The sequence below is a fragment of the Giraffa tippelskirchi genome, chromosome 9, assembly GCF_054371585.1.
Source record: "Giraffa tippelskirchi isolate mGirTip1 chromosome 9, T2T-mGirTip1v1.2.pri, whole genome shotgun sequence".
Taxonomy (NCBI): domain Eukaryota; kingdom Metazoa; phylum Chordata; class Mammalia; order Artiodactyla; family Giraffidae; genus Giraffa; species Giraffa tippelskirchi.
In genome coordinates, this window is record NC_137283.1 from 3,341,924 (window position 1) to 3,358,911 (window position 16,988).

General features: G+C 40.7%; 1 protein-coding gene across 6 annotated transcripts in view; it reads left to right on the top strand.

Annotated features, from left to right (window-relative positions):
• The window catches only part of RBMS3 (RNA binding motif single stranded interacting protein 3), a 1,621,798-nt gene that overhangs the window by 413,007 nt on the left and 1,191,803 nt on the right, over window positions 1-16,988 (top strand). For 4 of the 6 annotated variants that reach the window (XM_081526997.1, XM_081526999.1, XM_081526996.1 and 1 more), the window contains exon 1: window positions 4,622-4,864. The exons of the other annotated variants lie outside the window; for them this stretch is intronic. The gene's annotated coding sequence lies outside the window, so the exon portion shown is untranslated. Of the gene's footprint in view, window positions 1-4,621; window positions 4,865-16,988 lie in introns of those variants that run through there. 6 annotated transcript variants of the gene reach the window in all.

Here is a 16,988-nt window from a genome sequence, read left to right on the forward strand (position 1 = left end):
GGTCATTAGGAAGCCACCAGTGGGTCATTGCAGTAGGCATTTCCATTTTAAGGATGGCCTCAGCCTTGTTGCAGGGAATGACACAGAAATGCTTACCCTTGTGGAGATCTCAGCATGGCTAAGTTATTTTTTAACTGTATTTCTGTGGTCTCTGAAGGGAACACAAGAGGATGGAGGAGCAAATACAGTCAGCCCTCCATCAGCACCAGTGACAATACCATCTCCAGTTATAGCCCTGTCTGAGATCACTGAAATTGTGTTTCTGAAGCGGTCATTTATTAAAGGCGTAGGGCTCTTCTGATAAATAACCTGGGAGGGTCTGTCGTTCTCTTCTCAGAGCCCAGGGAGCCGGTGCTGGGGCTCAGTGTACCATCAGGTCCGTGTGGGCAGAGGAGGGGGTGGGGTGAGGCTCAGGCCTGTGATTCAGCACCTGAGTGATGAAATGACAGGCTGGAGGCGACCTGTCCATCCAGAAGTGAGAACTTGGTGAGAGGGCAGGAGGCGTGTGATGGGAAAGGAGGTAGCAGGAGCCACAGAGCCGGCGGTCTCAGGAGTGAAGAGAGGTGCATGTGGCTCCTGGATGAACAGGGAGACTCAGGACAGGCTGGTCAACTTCTCTGAGCCTCGACCTCCCTGTCAGTAAAATGGGAATGAGAACAGTGCCTTACGTAAAACCTGTGCTACGTAATCAACAAAACAATGTGTAACTGAATCACTTGGCTGTCCAGCAGAAATTGACACAACATTGTAAATCAACTAAACTTCAGTGAAATGTTAAAAAAGTTAACAAAAAAATTAATGTGGATTGGAGCTTCCTGGCGGTCCAGTGGTTAAGATTCCATGCTTCCACTGCAGGCGGCAAGGGTTCTATCCTTGGTTGGGGAACTAAGATCTCACATGCTGTGCAGTACAGCAAAAAATAAAATAAACATTTTTATAAAAGTAATGTTATTAAAGTACTAAGCCTAGTACCTGAAAACAACCACAGTAATAATAACAACATTCACTTCTGTGACCACTTTCTAGCTGCCTATAGATATAAAATTATATACAATCTTGCACTTAAGTTTAACAAACCTCTGCAAGGTACCACACTCATCTTTCTAGAAAACTGAGGGGAAGTGAAATTCATAACTTGCCCAGGGACACACAGACAGTGAGTGGGGTAGCCTAGATTCAAACCTAGATTTTTTAGCAGCAAAACTGGCCCTCCTTGCACTGGGCCCCTACAGACAGGATGAATAAACATGTAAGACAGCTGGATAGACACTATTAGCTCAAGAGGGATATAGAATAAAAAATTATGTTCCTTGTAATCCCTAGAGAACAGCTTGAGTGTCTTGACTACTTGAAAGGCCAATTGATCTAGGAGGATGGTTTAAGAGGGAGATTGTAGTGGATGTTTCAATGTGTGAGTTGGATGACAGAAATATCTATCATTTTCTTCAAGTATGTGGACAAGATAATTTAGATGATACCTACACATGCTATAAAATACTAGCCATAATTAACTAGAATTATTTGATACAGATTCTATGCATGCTAGAATTTCAACAGATTTTTCTAAAATTTGATATTCTAAGCTTCCTTCATCCCCTGGGGCCCGTTTGGCTACATCAAGGAGCTGGAATCAATGTTTTATATGAGGATTGTTTGTGTGCCAATAGGCCAAAGGGGTGATATAAACGTAACTTAGAAAAGAATGGACTTCCATTCTAGCTGTGATGTTGCTTCAGAGCATTGACGATGGCTGGGGCAAGAGCCGGTAGATGTAATTCCTCACCAAGGCTCTATGCTTCCTTAGCTGTGTCCACATTCACCAGTAATCTATTCATGGGTTACTGGATCCAAATTTGACTAAGACTCAGTCTTTGCACCATAGCTAATCATCTAGTAAAGAAGACAAATTCATAAGCACATAAGAAAATCTCTCCCAGAATAGACATGAAAGAGTATACGGTCATTTCAGTTTCGAAAAGTGAGGTGAATTACCTACCTGGGAAACAATAAAAGGATTTTAATGGCACCATTCACTTCTGCACACATTTTGAAGTGCCTGCTATATGTGAGGAACTGTGCTATTGACTAAAGTTATGAGTAGAAAAAAATCAAAGTGATGCCTGCCCTCAAGGACTTCACAGGAGAGAATCAGGTGTATAGCATTAGGGAGGGGAATCATTGATAAGACCATTATGTTAATGAGGTTCTTGATGGCAAGCAACAGAAATCATTTGTGGGTATTTTAAACAGAAGAGGAACTTTGTAAGACCCCATTAGGTAGATCACTGAAGTGCTTGGAGGAAAAGAAAACTAGTTGGCAAAATAGAAGAAAATGGAAGCCAAAAACGCCAGACCAAATCTTTCCACTGAATCCGTCCGCTGAGGGTGGCATGGCTGTCCCCACTGAGTATCAACACTGCCCTCAGCTGTCACAACCACCAGCCCAGGTGCCGCCCATTGATCCACTCTGGACTCAAGGCTTCTGCCACCTGCGCAGGTTTGATAGAATGTTGGTCTCATCCCTTCTGTCTTACTGCAAAGGGAGCTGGGGAGTGAGTGAGTCTTGGGCAGCTTCTAAAATTGGAGTAGGCCTCTTTTTCCCTTATATATACAAAATCTATAAAGGGAGGTGAATTCTCCAATGGCAGGAAGGGATCGCAGACGCTGGCCGGCCAAAACCACGTGCTGCAGATAGTGGAAGGTGTCATCTTCATCTTTGCTGATTTTCTTGTGAAAGTGTTAGTCGCTCAATCGTGTCCGACTCTTTGTGACCCCATGGACTGCAGCCCAGCAGGCTCCCCTGTCCATGGAATTCTCCAGGCAAGAATACTGGAATGGGTTGCCATTTCCTTCTCCAGGGGATCTTCCCCACCCAGGGATTGAACCTGGGTCTCCCACAATACTAGGCAGACTCTTTACCAGCTGAATCATCAGGCAAACTTGTGCCTATCGGTTAAAAAAAAAAAGGAATCAGACACAACTTCATGACTGAACAGCGACATCATCAGTAAAAAGCAAGTTGATATAGTATCATTTCATATTTATGGATGGATATATGTAAGGCTACCATAATATGCGTAGTAATTGATCATCAAAAGAAAATCTCCTGTACCTATACCTCCATAAGCTGTGCATTTGTTCCTTATTTATTTCCAAGCCAAGCATAAGATCTGCACTTACACAAGCCCCCCCACCTCGAATCATGGCTCTGTACCAAAGAACTAATAAGCAAGCTCAGGGTTCTTTGGTTTTCTGTGTGTTTTTTGGATAATTACTTTCCCTATTTCTTTCTTACCAATCCAGGCAATATACTTTATCTCAAGGAAATTGCATTTGCTCATGTAGGTGTGTGAATAAGCGGAATGACGAGAGCTTGTTTCAGCTAGAGTTAGATAGATATTGTAATTATTTGGAGAAAGAATGTCTCCCTAAATTCAGCTATGAATCCTCTACAGATCAAAAACAAAGACCACTTGAAAGATGGTTCTCTTGCCTTAGTGCATATTATATTTTGTGAGCATATAACAACCTCTTATGATGTGTTAAAATACTCTTTTTGGCATTGAGGGAAACAAATATATTCTGAATTTCATCATAATAGCGAGACCAGATAAGGTGATCCCTGGGTCAAAAAACGGGATTATGAGATTTTCAAGTGTGTGTGATAAAGACTGAAAAGGAACTGTCATGGATGTTTTTGTAGCTCTAAAGAGTATTAAACCTGGCATCTCCACTTAGGATTATAACTAGAGTTTCCTTTCCTGGCCATGTTCTGCCAGGCCCTGTTACTAATGGATCTGGACCCTATGGTCCTTCCTCCTGGTGTCCTTAGCCTGCCTTTTGTCTGTGGAGAAACTTTAGCCAAACAATAACTTTAATCAGAGAAGCAAGAGAATCCAGAGACACAGGAAAACAGTCCAACAAGACCAAATAGTAACAGTTTAGTTACTAAGCAAAGTCGAGGACTTTCAGCTCCACAAGGGCTATAGATAATATTCAGAAACATGTCCTGTGAGCTGTCCTCATAGATACTGAAACCCTGCAGGTGGAAGACGTTAACCACATGATGACCAGCCTGCAACCCCATGGACGGTAGCCCACCAGGCTCCTTTGTCCATGGGATTTTCCAGGCAAGAGTACTGGAGTGAGCTGTTATTTCCTTCTCCGGGGGATCTTCCCAGCCCAGGGATCGAATCCGGGTCTGCTGCATTGCAGACAGGCGCTTTACTGTCTGAGCCAACAGGGAAGCCTGTAGCCATGACAAGCTGCCACAATTCTGAGAACTGGCTCCGAAGAAACGGGAACGAACTGACCCTGGAACTGAAGGCTGTACTTAAAACAATCAAGATGACACTGATCAGACCACGGATGACCAATTTCAGGATGACCATCAGAGCTCCTGGAACTGAAGGCTGTACTTAAAACAATCAAGATGACACTGATCAGACCACGGATGACCAATTTCAGGATGACCATCAGAGCTGACTGTGAAGTTTCTGCATGTAGCCCCCTTCCCCAGCCTTAAAAGCTCTTGCTCACTGATTGGTGGGGGTGGAGTCAGCCTTTGGACGGAAGTCCCCCTCTCGGCCCACGTGAGGCTGAGCTCTCGCGATGTCTGGCTGCGGGCGGGCGGACCAAGTGGAGCTTCCGCCATGATGCTGCACTTGCGAGGCTGTGAGGAACCGCAGTTCATGGCTTGCTGGCCCTGAGAGGGGCTTTGGGGGTCGTTCCCAGCAGCTGCCAAAACCATTTATTTTGGGGATCCTCCCTGTTTCTCCCCTGGTTGGCACTGAGAGCCAGCCTGCGCTTTTCCTCGGTCAAACGGAAGGACGCCCCTGGACAAGGAGACGCGCTCCAAGAGCCAGTAAGTCCACCGGTGTGCATCCGGCTAATTTCTCTTTTGAGGGCAAAGTGCTATTTGGGCATTTTTGCCAACTGGTCCTGATGTGTGCCTGCTGTTGAGGACCCTTTATGCGCACTGAGTGTCATTTGGGTGTCTTTGCTGGTCGGTTCTGACGTGTATCTGACGTCGAGGCCCGTTTCTGTTGGGAATTGTTTGTTTGGGACTCCGTATCCTCTGGGGGTTTGTAACAATTCTGTCTTCTGGTTTGTAAGTGTGTATTCTATTTGTGTGACTGGTATTCTTGCTGCCTTCTGTAAAATGGGAACAATATATGGCAACAGTATTATTTAGACTGGAGAAAATTCATTAAGATGAAACTCTTTTGAAACTCCAAAAACTGATTCTTTTTGCATGTGCAGTTAGAGAAATCTGACTTAATAAAATAATTTTTTCAGAATCCTTACCCCCAGAGAGCAATGTTTCCACTTTCAGTAACATCAGGTGCCCCTTTTAGGATTTCTGTTACCAGCCCATGATCTACTTTGCTCCAGCATGTATCTCAATTTTTAGTTTGCTTGTTTGTTTCCCCCTTTTTTGAGGGAAGAAACTGTATTCTTTCTCTCTAGAACTCTTAGCTTTTTCCATGGCTCTATCAGAATCTAATAACTTGAGCATAATCAGCTGAATAGTGTCACTGAATTAAAGTAGATATTTATGTTTTATTCAAGTAATATTCTAGTCAAACAGTAGATTTTGAGTACGTACTGTGATCCCAGTGGTGTGTTAGGTAAGGCTACTAGATGTGACATGTAACAGACATGATCTGTCTTTCTTGGATCTTGAAATCCAGAAGACTGTCCTTCTAGGGACAAATACTGTAAAATTATATATGGCTCAAGGGGTAGAAAAGAAGTTACAAAATGCATTTCTGGCCAGATGATTTGTGAATTATCTAAATGAGCAAAGATGTTAATGTGCTATGTAGAGATGCTGCTGATACAGGTTTTAAAATCATTATACAGTTTTTATTTAATATCTTGTCTGGTTAGCAAACAGTGATGACACTATCTCTCTGCTTCTCTATCTATATATGAAAAATAACATGTATTAAATTAAGGATAAGGAGGAAAATCACATCCCCTAATATACTAGAGCAAAGAGGGATGGATAAAACACAAAGGTGAAAATGTCACAAATGGTGCTATAAATATTATGAGTGTTTCTAAGATATTTTTTCATGAGGAATAATCAAGGACTTTTTAATGATGGCTGTTCTGACCTGTGTGAGGTGATACCTCATTGTAATTTTGATTTGCATTTCTCTAATGAAAGTTACTCAGTTGTGTCCAACTCTTTGCGACTCCATGGACTATATAGTCCGTGGACTTCTCCAGGCCAGAATACTGGAGTGGGTAGCTGTTCCCTTCTCCAGGGGATCTTCCCAATCCAGGGATCGAACCCATGTCTCCCGCATTGCTGGCAGATTCTTTACCAGCTGAGCCACTGGGGAAGCCCAAGAATACTGGAGTGGGGAGCCTATCCCTTCTGTAGCGGATCTTTCCAACTCAGGAATCGAACTGGGGTCTCCTGCATTGCAGGTGGATTCTTTACCAGCTGAGCTACCAGGGGAATCTCATTTCTCTAATAATGAGCGACAATGAACATCTTTTCATGTACGTCCACCTGTGTGTCTTCTTTGGAGAAATGTCTGTTTATGTCTGCTGATAATTTTTTGATTGGGTTGTTTTGATGTTGTTGTTGATGTGCATCGACTGTTTGTGAATTTTGGAAATTAAGCCCTGGTTGGTTACATTGTTTGCAAATATTTTCTCCCCTTCTGTAGGCTGTCCTTCTGCTTTATTTATGGTTTCCTTTGCTGTCCAAAAACTTATAAGTTGATTAAATAAGTTGATTGAAAAACAAATAAGTTGATTAAATTCCATTTGTTTATTTTCCCTTTTATTTCTGTTGCCTTGGGAGACTGAACCAAGAAAACATTGGTACAATTTATGTCAGAGAATGTTTTGCTTATGTGCTCTTCTAGGAGTTTTATGGTATCATGCTTTATATTTAGGTCTTTAGGCCATGCATAGAAATTACTACTGATTTCTTTTTTGAGAGACTTCTAGATCAGGTGACTGAAAAAAAATCAAGGTCTTCATTAATTTCAGCAAGACATTTAACAGTTTTCACTGATTTCCTGTTGACAAATTGCTACACTGTCAATAAAGAATGTGGTCATGAGGCATTTCTCTGAGGGTGGCCAAGGGATGCCCAGCCTCCATGCCCTGTGCTTGTCCCTGACCCTTTTGTAGAGGCAAATGTGGATTGAAAAGGTATGCAAATAACTGAAAACCGAGGATCAGATAGCATAGCAAATGTGGAGTTCAAGATGGTTTAGGCAGGTTGGAACAAACAGCCCAAACCACGACAACTCCATTTATCATGATTAAGTTCAGATACAATTGTTGGGGTTAGAAAACAAGGAAGAACAGAGGTGAGAAGATCTATCTGGGCTGCTGTTAACATATACATGAACAGATTTCTATGCAAATCAAGTCTCCTGTAAGGGAACAGAAGGATGTAGCTGTTCAGAATTCTGATTACTCTTTGGATGGCATCAGTAGCAGGTTAACATGAAGTCCAAGGGATCTGATGGTCCTTTCCTGCATGCTGGGCTTCCCAATTCACACCAGAGAATGGTATTAATGTCTGGTAGTTGCTTCAGTGATAAGCCAAGAGGAGAGTGATCAGAGACTTTCCCTGAAATTAAAACAAAAACCAAAACTTTTCTGATGGTACTCTGGTTATTTGGCTTAAGGGAGAAAGATTTAGGGCTGCTCTGATCACAATTTTTATTTATAAAGGATTTTTATATAGAGCAAAGAATAATTTTGCATTATTCTAGTAGATGGTAGAAATCATAATAAGTGTGGAATGCAGTTCATCACAAACAACTTATTAATTATTAGAACTGTGTGAAACTGGAGTAGAAAGCCTTAGGAGGCCTTGAGCTCCCATCGTTGTTAGTGTTCAGACGTGTAACTGACAGCTTTCCAGGTGGGGATTTTTATTTGGAGTGAAAGTTAAATGGTAATCTAAAGACGTCTAACTATTCTGTTTACTTTTTAACTCCAGAGGCTAACTTAATATCTTAAAATCACCCTTATATTACAAGATGCCTCACTGAAGGTAGTGAACAGAACCCACTGGGAGGAGACACACTGCATTTGGCTTGCTGTTCGTTGATGGGTCTTAGCTGAGATGACACTAACCGTGGCATATATGTGTGAGGTTCTGTCTCTACTCTTGGTTGTTACTTGCTTGTATACAGTGCTGTCACTCCTCGCATATTCCAGTCTTTCTTTTCACTCCCCTCAGAGTTAGCTCTAGCAATAAATAAAAACTTTAAATCATTACATTGCAGTATGCTTTTAAATAACTGGAGCAAGAGTTCTGTCTTTGAATTGAATTGTAATTCTAAGTGGCACACAGATTGTTAGTGTAAACTTGCATAGCCTAGGCACATAGACAACATTGTTAGGCATATTTATACTCTACATTAATACTATAGTTTTTGCCATGTTTGTTGTATATTTTATCCTTTGCTGGACATACTTATGGTTGCTTTATGTGCTTTATTTTGTTTAATCCTTACAAAAATTCTGATAAATAACACTCCTGTCTTATGGATGGGGAGACTACTATTTAGAGATTGTAAGCTATTTTTTATGGTGATTGAGAGCAGAGGTTTTGACCATGTTATCATCAGAGTATAGCAAGATTTATTTTGCATACACAAGAATCTGCAGTTTCATTCCACTCACCTGCTTCAGCCACTCAGGAGCAAACACTTCTGAAATTTTCTTTAAACTGACCCACCCCCCCCCTACTTTTTGATATGCACGAACAAAAATAAACGGGCTTTGGCTTTTAATTATTTCTTCTACCCAGCCTATTTACAAATTTTAGTTCTAAACATTTAGGCCTGCTTCCAAAGTGTAGTTTGTGAGATTTTTGCACTCAGGTCATTTTAAACTATGCAATGTTCCCAACCATCATCTTCCCTAAAAATGTCTCCAAGTTTCACCAACAACAGTCAATCAACTGGGACCCCTGGATGGAGTCTACAATGGGTAGAGTCCTGACCTAGTTGCCATGGAGAGTAACCCAGGGAAGAGAAGATTTTCAGCCTACTGAAACACAAAGTCTTGCAAGAACACATTCAGAAGGATATACATGGAGCAGGGATAAATTGATCACACTGTAGGGGTCAACTAGCTAATCTGTTGTATTTATATGGAACATTGATGACCATGGCTGAGTGTGTTATTTAAAGGTTTTCAATGCAAATATTATAAAAGGCATTATTCAGTCAGAGCAGACTCCCTACCTTTTCATTCGTTCTAGCCATGCAAGATTAGTCATTGATTTCAGCAACAAGGACCACATACAAAATCATCACCTGCTGTTGATTGCCTTTCTCTTGTTCACTGAGCAGGCGACAGGAGACAGCAAGGTTACTTAGTGGGATATATTAATTCAGCCAAGTATCTAAATACACAGCCAAGCTATTGAGATAAGGCTGTGACATATCTGTAGCAGTTTTCTTCCCTTTTCTTGTTTATATGACTGAATTTGCTTTCCTCATGGATAAATCCTTTGAGAGTCTCTCTAATTGGGTACCCTATTACAAAGGGGCCAGAGATATATCTAAGTCATTAGTTCTTTTCTTTTTGTTTAAGGGTCAACTCAACTTTATTCTCCCAATAATTGCAAGGCTTTCCTCACCAGCAGAGTGAATTTGCTTAGGGGAGGAGAACAGGTTAAGATAGCAAATGGCAAATCCAGAATGAGTAATTTTAATTTTTTTATACTTTAAAAAAAACCTTAAGTAAAATATGTTGTTGATATAAAATATATATATATATAATATAAAATAAAAAGATATAAAACATATTTTTTCATAACTGGTATGTTTGTTGTTGTTGTTTAGTCACTGAGTTGTGTCCAACTCTTTGTGACCCCATGGACTGTAGCCCACCAGGCTCCTCTGTCCATGGGATTTCCAAGGCAAGAATACCAGAGTGGTTGCCATTTCCTTCTCCATAAGTCGTTAGTTCTTTATTAGCTTGGGGACCATAGGAAAAATACTTGAGTGAAAACCTCTCTCTCTCCTTCTTTCTCTTTCTCTCTCCTTCCCACTCTTCCTGCCTGTTACATGTTCACTCTTATATCCCTTTCTCAGTTAAAATAGAATTTGGTGTCATTATTTGGCTCCTAAAATCACAGAATGAGAGAAGTTCTTTCTATGCTATAATTCTTTAGGGAGATGGATTGTAAAAAATAAATAAATAGCAATTTTGCTGCGTGAGTGCTCCAGATTTCCACTGGAAAGTCTGTAGCCAAAAGTCTCATGCTTATTCAGAGACACAATCATCTGATTGGATGCAGAACTTGGCAGAAGTCATGTTTTAGCTCAGACATGGGATGGCGACAGAGTTTCATTACGTTAATTTTATTTACAGGGCAGCCCGGTTTCCTGTGCTGTGTGCTAGGTGCTTATTCAGCTGCCTCGGCTTAGGTGGGTTTGTGGCACAGCATATTTTTGTTTCCAAACCATTTTGGCCCTGGAAAGATGTCTGGCCTCGTTTCACTTTCATAAACTCTGATGAAAGCCACAGAAGATTCCAGGGAGTCAGAGCAGGCCACTTGTGGGGCCCACCCTTGCTCTGTGTGAGTGGCTGCTGGAGGGTGGGTTCTCATCATAAGAGACCCCTGTTTCCTGAGGCTTGTATCTCTGCGTAAGAAAGGAATGTTGTCACCAAACATTGTGTAGACCTCTCTGTGCCACACTTCCCAAGAAGGGCTGAAAGCCATCTGGTCTCCTTTTCTAAGTAGATGTGGGGTCTTGTTACACCCCTTGCCCTCACCTAGGATGTTCTGTGTTCATACTTACTACATAGGATATGGAAAAATGGGGGAAAAAAAAGAGTCTGGATATGGTTTTGAGGCTGCTACTACTGTTTTTGTTCCATTTGTTTCTCCAAGTATTAATGTTTTTACACATTACCAAGTACCTACGCATATACTTTCTCATGTAAGCATCACAACACATGGATGAAGGATGTGGAAACAGTGATATTATTTCATAGAATAGGCTCAAAGGGGCCATTGATGCAGGTCACCCAGCTTGAAAGTGCTGGAGCTGGAATTTAAAGTCTTGAAAAAGTAGTCAGTGATTTCTTTTTTCTTTCTCAGGGATGGTCCTCATCAAGATTAATTGTTAATTACTATGTTAACCTGCAGAAATCATTGAATTTATTAGGATAGACATTGTATCACATTTAGAAAACAATGAAAAATGAGATAACTCAGATCACAAGAAGATACTGATGCTTGCTGAGGAATCAAATCAGACCTACCTAAATTCACACTTAAATTCACACTTTCAACAATAAAAATTCAATTGTTTCAAAATACACAAAACCATATTTTGTGTTGGGTGTGGCTACATTGATTCGCTATAAATACAAGGGAATGAGGTTTCTTTATGTAGGAGTGCTGACAGAGGGCTTCAACCAGCCCTGTTTTTATGGTACAGGCTTAGTTGGTCCTGAAACTGAGGTATTTGCCCTTTAGGACTGTGAAAAATACTTAGTTATGCATATATAGGACAAGAACTGTTAAAGAATTCATCCCAATTTAGTTGAGACCAATAGCTTCTGTTTACCAAGCCCCTGGTATCTCTGGGCCCTGTGCTGGGTGCTTGTCACTACCAGGTAGGAGGTTAGGGACCATTAGCTTGGTGAACACAGGGGGGTCCCGAGTGTAAAGCACTTTGCTAGTACCTGCATCTCCCACAACCGCTGCCCCAGGCACCTGGCAAGGTCTCCTGCTCTTGCCTTCCTGGGACATCTTAACCTAGAGCTTCACAGGGGCTTCAGTGACCAGGAAGCAAGAGAGAGAGCCCCTGTTCTCCTTATCTGCCCCTTCCCACAGGAGGCAAGAAATAGGGGCTTTCAACAGTTATTTTTATCTTTCATAAGAAAGCAAGCATTTGCTTCAGTGAGTGAATGTATGCTTCTCTTATCCTGAAAGATCTTAGTGATGCCTCAATTTTCTACTTCTCTTTTTGTGTACAGGCATGGCCTCGGTTTTTGTTTTTAGAGTTTTTGCAACCAATAAGGTTCCAATATATTTGAAGTTTCAATTATCTCATAGAATGTAATAAGATCTTTTTCTTTGGGTTCTCATGTAAAAATATTGGGTTAGCCAAAAAGTTCATTTGGGTTTCTGTAAGATGTTGTGAAATATTTTAAATGTTTTAAAAGGATTTTTAAAATATGCATACTTGGCTTAGCACTGTTAGCAAACATTTACATCGCTTCAATGGCAGCCATTTTTAGGAATGATAGAAACTGTGCAGAAAGTAGAATGAAAATAAACCATTAACACTAAACATTAAATATAAACGTCATTGTTCTGCCTCCTTCCCACCTCTTAAAAAAATTAAGCTGAATTTTGTATAACATCTCAGTTGTTATTTTAAGAATATAATTATCTTCATTCTTCTCACAGACTCAAAATTAAGTTTCTGGTTTTCTAGATTTTTAAGGTTGACCGTTAAAACAGGATATTTTAGAACTGACTTCTTCAGCAGCTGAGACTGTTTTCTGTAACATTTTGTTCAAAACGAGTTTCCATACTAGAATCATCAACCAGAAAATCAGGACTGATACGGAGAATGCTATAGCCAGATGGGGACCACAGTCGGGTGGCAAAGTGTTTGGAATATAAAGAAGACATAGTCTGTAAATTTCATAATGGGGAAATTGGATGAGCAGTTCAAATTTATGATCTCAGTCCTGTGATGGAGCCAAAGGCAATTCTTGATATTTGAGTCCAAGTGCATCTTCCTTGTTCTACTAGATTTCCTGACTTCAGGGAACCCAGCTGGTGGATGGGAAAAGTGATGGTAACAGTCACGGTTCAAATCTGCAACTGTGTCCACCCAACTTTGACACTCCTCGCATTTTATTATCTCAAATGACTGTCTTAATTTACCTCAGCAGGTTGATTATATGATGATAACCCTAACATTCAGAAAATAATAGGACTATATTACTGCATATTCTTATATGCATAATATACTGAAATATTTCATCTATACTAAATGTGCACAGATTTTAGCAGATAGAGCTGCAACATACAGCCCAGAAAATAAACCCTTTTTACAGTCCAGGTTGATGCCTCTTCAAAGAATTAGCAAGAAGTACTCTTGCATCTTTTTTTCCTTATCGTTCAAAAAGTCCTAAGCAAGAATGGGACATGTGATGCAGAGGAGGAGTTTGGGAGTTTACCTGCAGAGGTAATAACTGGTTTTCAGTGAGGAGTGAGGTTCAGTGAGAGATGGCTATAACATAACCAGTCCTCATTCCTGAAAGAAATATTGGATCCTGGGCCTGTGAGCAGGTGAAAAAATGGTAGACCTGTCTTGCCCTTTCATTTCTTTCACATTAGTTGTTCGTTCATTCATCCATGCATGCATTTCAGTAATTTGACAGTTGAATGCCTGTTTTCAGGCATAGTGCTGGGGACAAAACAGTGAACAAGATTGAAATAGTTCCATTTTCCATGGAGTTTAGTGGAGGATATGGAGTTGTTAGACAAGGGGAGACAGTCTTCAGACATTTATCGAAAAGATGGGATGAAGGAGGCCCTTACCAGGTGGTGCTTGTGGTGAAGAATCCACCTGCTAATGCAAGAGATGCAGGTTTGATCACTGGGTCGGGAAGATCCCCTGGAGTAGGAAATGGTACCCCATGCCAGTATTCTTGCCTAGGAAATTCTATGAACAGAGGAGCCTGGTGGGCTACATTCCATGGGGTCTCAAAGAGTCAGGCACAACTGGAGTGACTGAGGATGCGCACGTACGGGATGCAGGGAGTAGAAGAATGCTCCAGAAGAATCCTTTTCTGTGACAGTCACCTTATATCTACCAGCAGATAAACTGTCACCTCAGGGCATTTGTTCTTATGTAAATGTGGACGTTCAGATGGATCGGTTAAATCTCAAAAGTCTCCCTGCCAAGTTCACAGTAATCTTTAATTGGATCTATCTCTACTTGGAAATGCTCAACTCATCCATTTTTGTCTGGATTGACTCCTTAAGAACTGAGCTGACAGCTCCATGGATAAAGGCTGAGGTCACCCTGACATTTGGTCATGAGTTCAGGACAGCACAAATTTATTCATTCCAGTCTCTGTGATCATCCTAAAATCACTGAAAAAATCAGGGCATTTATTAATAAAAGTTTAATGGAAGCCATGGAGAAAAACTTCAGTTTCCTTGGACTTGACATTGGTTAACAATTAAAAAGTATATTTTACAGTGTTTATGCTCAAGTGGGTTGGGAGGTTTAGATGGAAACATAAATTCTGAAAATGCCTACTATTTTCTATCCTTTGCCTACATTAAAAAAAAAAAAAAAAACTTGATAGGAAAGTATTATGTAGCAGTAAAGAAATCAGCATGAAAAGCCGATTATCCCGTGTTTTAAAATTTGTAATTGTGTATCACCTACAAAATTCTGGGAATCCTCACTTTACATTTGTGTTAACTGTTCAGGTCTCCACGACCAATAAGTTCAATCTTCTACCCAAACAAGCTGAATGACTAACAGCGCCTTTTCTGTTGACTATCACATCAGCTTGTAAGCCACACAAAAGGGTAAATACATACTTACTTGAATTATTCAATGTGAAAAAAAAACACTTAATATTCCTTTAGCTTTTGCTGAAATATTGTTGAATATGTTGTCAATAGTAGCAATTTTTAAAATTCGCACTAAACTTTAACATGCTCTTAAATTATTTGATTAAAATACTACTAAATGGTTTCATGGAAAATGTGTTTGCTTTGGTCCTATTTAATAATCATGTATTAAGCTCTCTGTGGGGCCTCCCTGATGGCATGGTGGGTAAAGAATTCGCCTGCAGTGCAGGAGACACAGGAGACGCGGCTTGATTCTTGGGTCGGGAAGATCCTTTGGGGGAGGGCATGGCAACTCACTCCAGTATTGTTGCCTGGGAGATCCCATGGACAGAGGAGCCTGGCGGGCTACACACCCATGGGTTGCAAAGAGTCAGACACAACTGAGCGTGCGCATGCACACACACACACACACACACACACACACACAGCCTCCCTGTATACACAGTTTAATGTAACTGTCCCCCCCCCACACACACACAGCCTCCCTGTATACACAGTTTAATGTAACTGTCCCCCCCCACACACACACACAGCCTCCCTGTATACACAGTTTAATGTAACTGTCCCCCCCCCCCACACACACACAGCCTCCCTGTATACACAGTTTAATGTAACTGTCCCACTCCTCTGGGTCAGGGAGAGCTTTAAATACTCAGGTAGGGCACCTCTTCATTTAACTGTGGCAGTGGCATTCCTCTGGTCATATTTTATGCTTTTCTGGTAACATTTCCCCCAGTTTATTACATTCTATTAAAAGATTACAAAGTGACCGTAGAAAATTAGAAAAACAAATTATCTGTATTTCCATTATCTAGTTAGAACTATTTTACTCTTATTCTTTTTAAACCCATCTTTTTTCTGTCTCTAAATTATGATTCTGATGTTTATTACATCTATTATTTACTCATATGCTTTTTCCAGATTGGTAAATAGTCTCCATGTCATGAACATTTCCCTATTTCTTACATTGTTTTTTCAAGACAGATTTTCAGTAGCTGAACAGTGTTGCACAAAATGAACAATATGGTACAATACACGTAGGCAATTCTGTATTGTTAGGTATTGAATTAACCAGGGTAGAGGCTAAGCAGATGTGACAGAGACCTGGGCTTTGGCCATTCAGTTTGAGCATTGACAGCTGAGAGAGAGGCAGGTGTTCTCGCTGCAATGGGCACTTTGTTCTGGGAGCCCCTGGAGATCCAGATTTCTCCTGCGCTGTTGCTCTACCATGTCCAAGGATGTCCTCCTCCTCTGTGTGCCTGGAATTACTTCATGAGCACCATGTCCTTGCCCTTTACACTTTCTTATAAAAATACGGTCTGCTAAAACCTGGGGAGGAGAGTGGTGGTGTTTTACAAAGTGAAGAAGGAGAAAATGGAGCATGGGAGGAATTAATAATATCTGCTGTAGGCATATAGATTCTTTCTCAGTTTTTTCTGTTGTAAATATCACAGAAAACTTTCTTGTCTATTAGTGTTAATGTGCATATTTGATAACTGATTTGAGATAAATATAGAATATTCGGTAAACATATACTGTGCTTTCACATCTTTTCATCTATACTTTCTGGCTGCCTTTCAGAAAGGTTCCATCTTGGTTATTAGCTTTTATTTTAATCATTGAGATTCTTTACTTTAAAATGGCATTTCATCACACTATTCATTTGTATTCACTTCATTATTCATAAGCTTGAGTATTTTTCAGGATTATTGATCATTTATTTGTATTTTGTGATTTAACTATGCTATTCTTGGCCAGTTTTTCTTAGAATTACTTTTCCTTCTGATTTGTCAAATTCTAATCACCTTTTGTAATATGTATGGCATACATTTTCCCATGTTAACCATTTTTATCTATTTGTATTTATTCTTTCAAATAGAGTTTTTTCTATGGCTAGTGTAGGTGATGGAATTCCAGCTGAACAATTTCAAATCTTAAAAGATGGTGCTGTTAAAATGCTGCACTCAATACGTCACCAAATTTGTGAAACTCAGGAGTGGCCACAGGACTGGTAAAGGTCAGTTTTCATTCCAGTCCCAAAGAAGAGCAGTACCGAAGCATGTACAAACTACTCTAGTGCTGTGCTCATTTAGCGTACTAGTAAGGTTATGCTCCGGAGAAGGCGATGGCACCCCACTCCAGTACTCTTGCCTGGAAAATCCCATGGACGGAGGAGCCTGGTAGGCTGCAATCCATGGGGTCGCTAAGAGTCAGACATGACTGAGCGACTTCACTTTCACTTTTCCCATTCATGCACTGGAGAAGGAAATGGCAACCCACTCCAGTGTTCTTGCCTGGAGAATCCCAGGGACAGTGGAGCCTCGCGGGCTGCCGTCTATGGGGTCGCACAGAGTTGGACATGACTGAA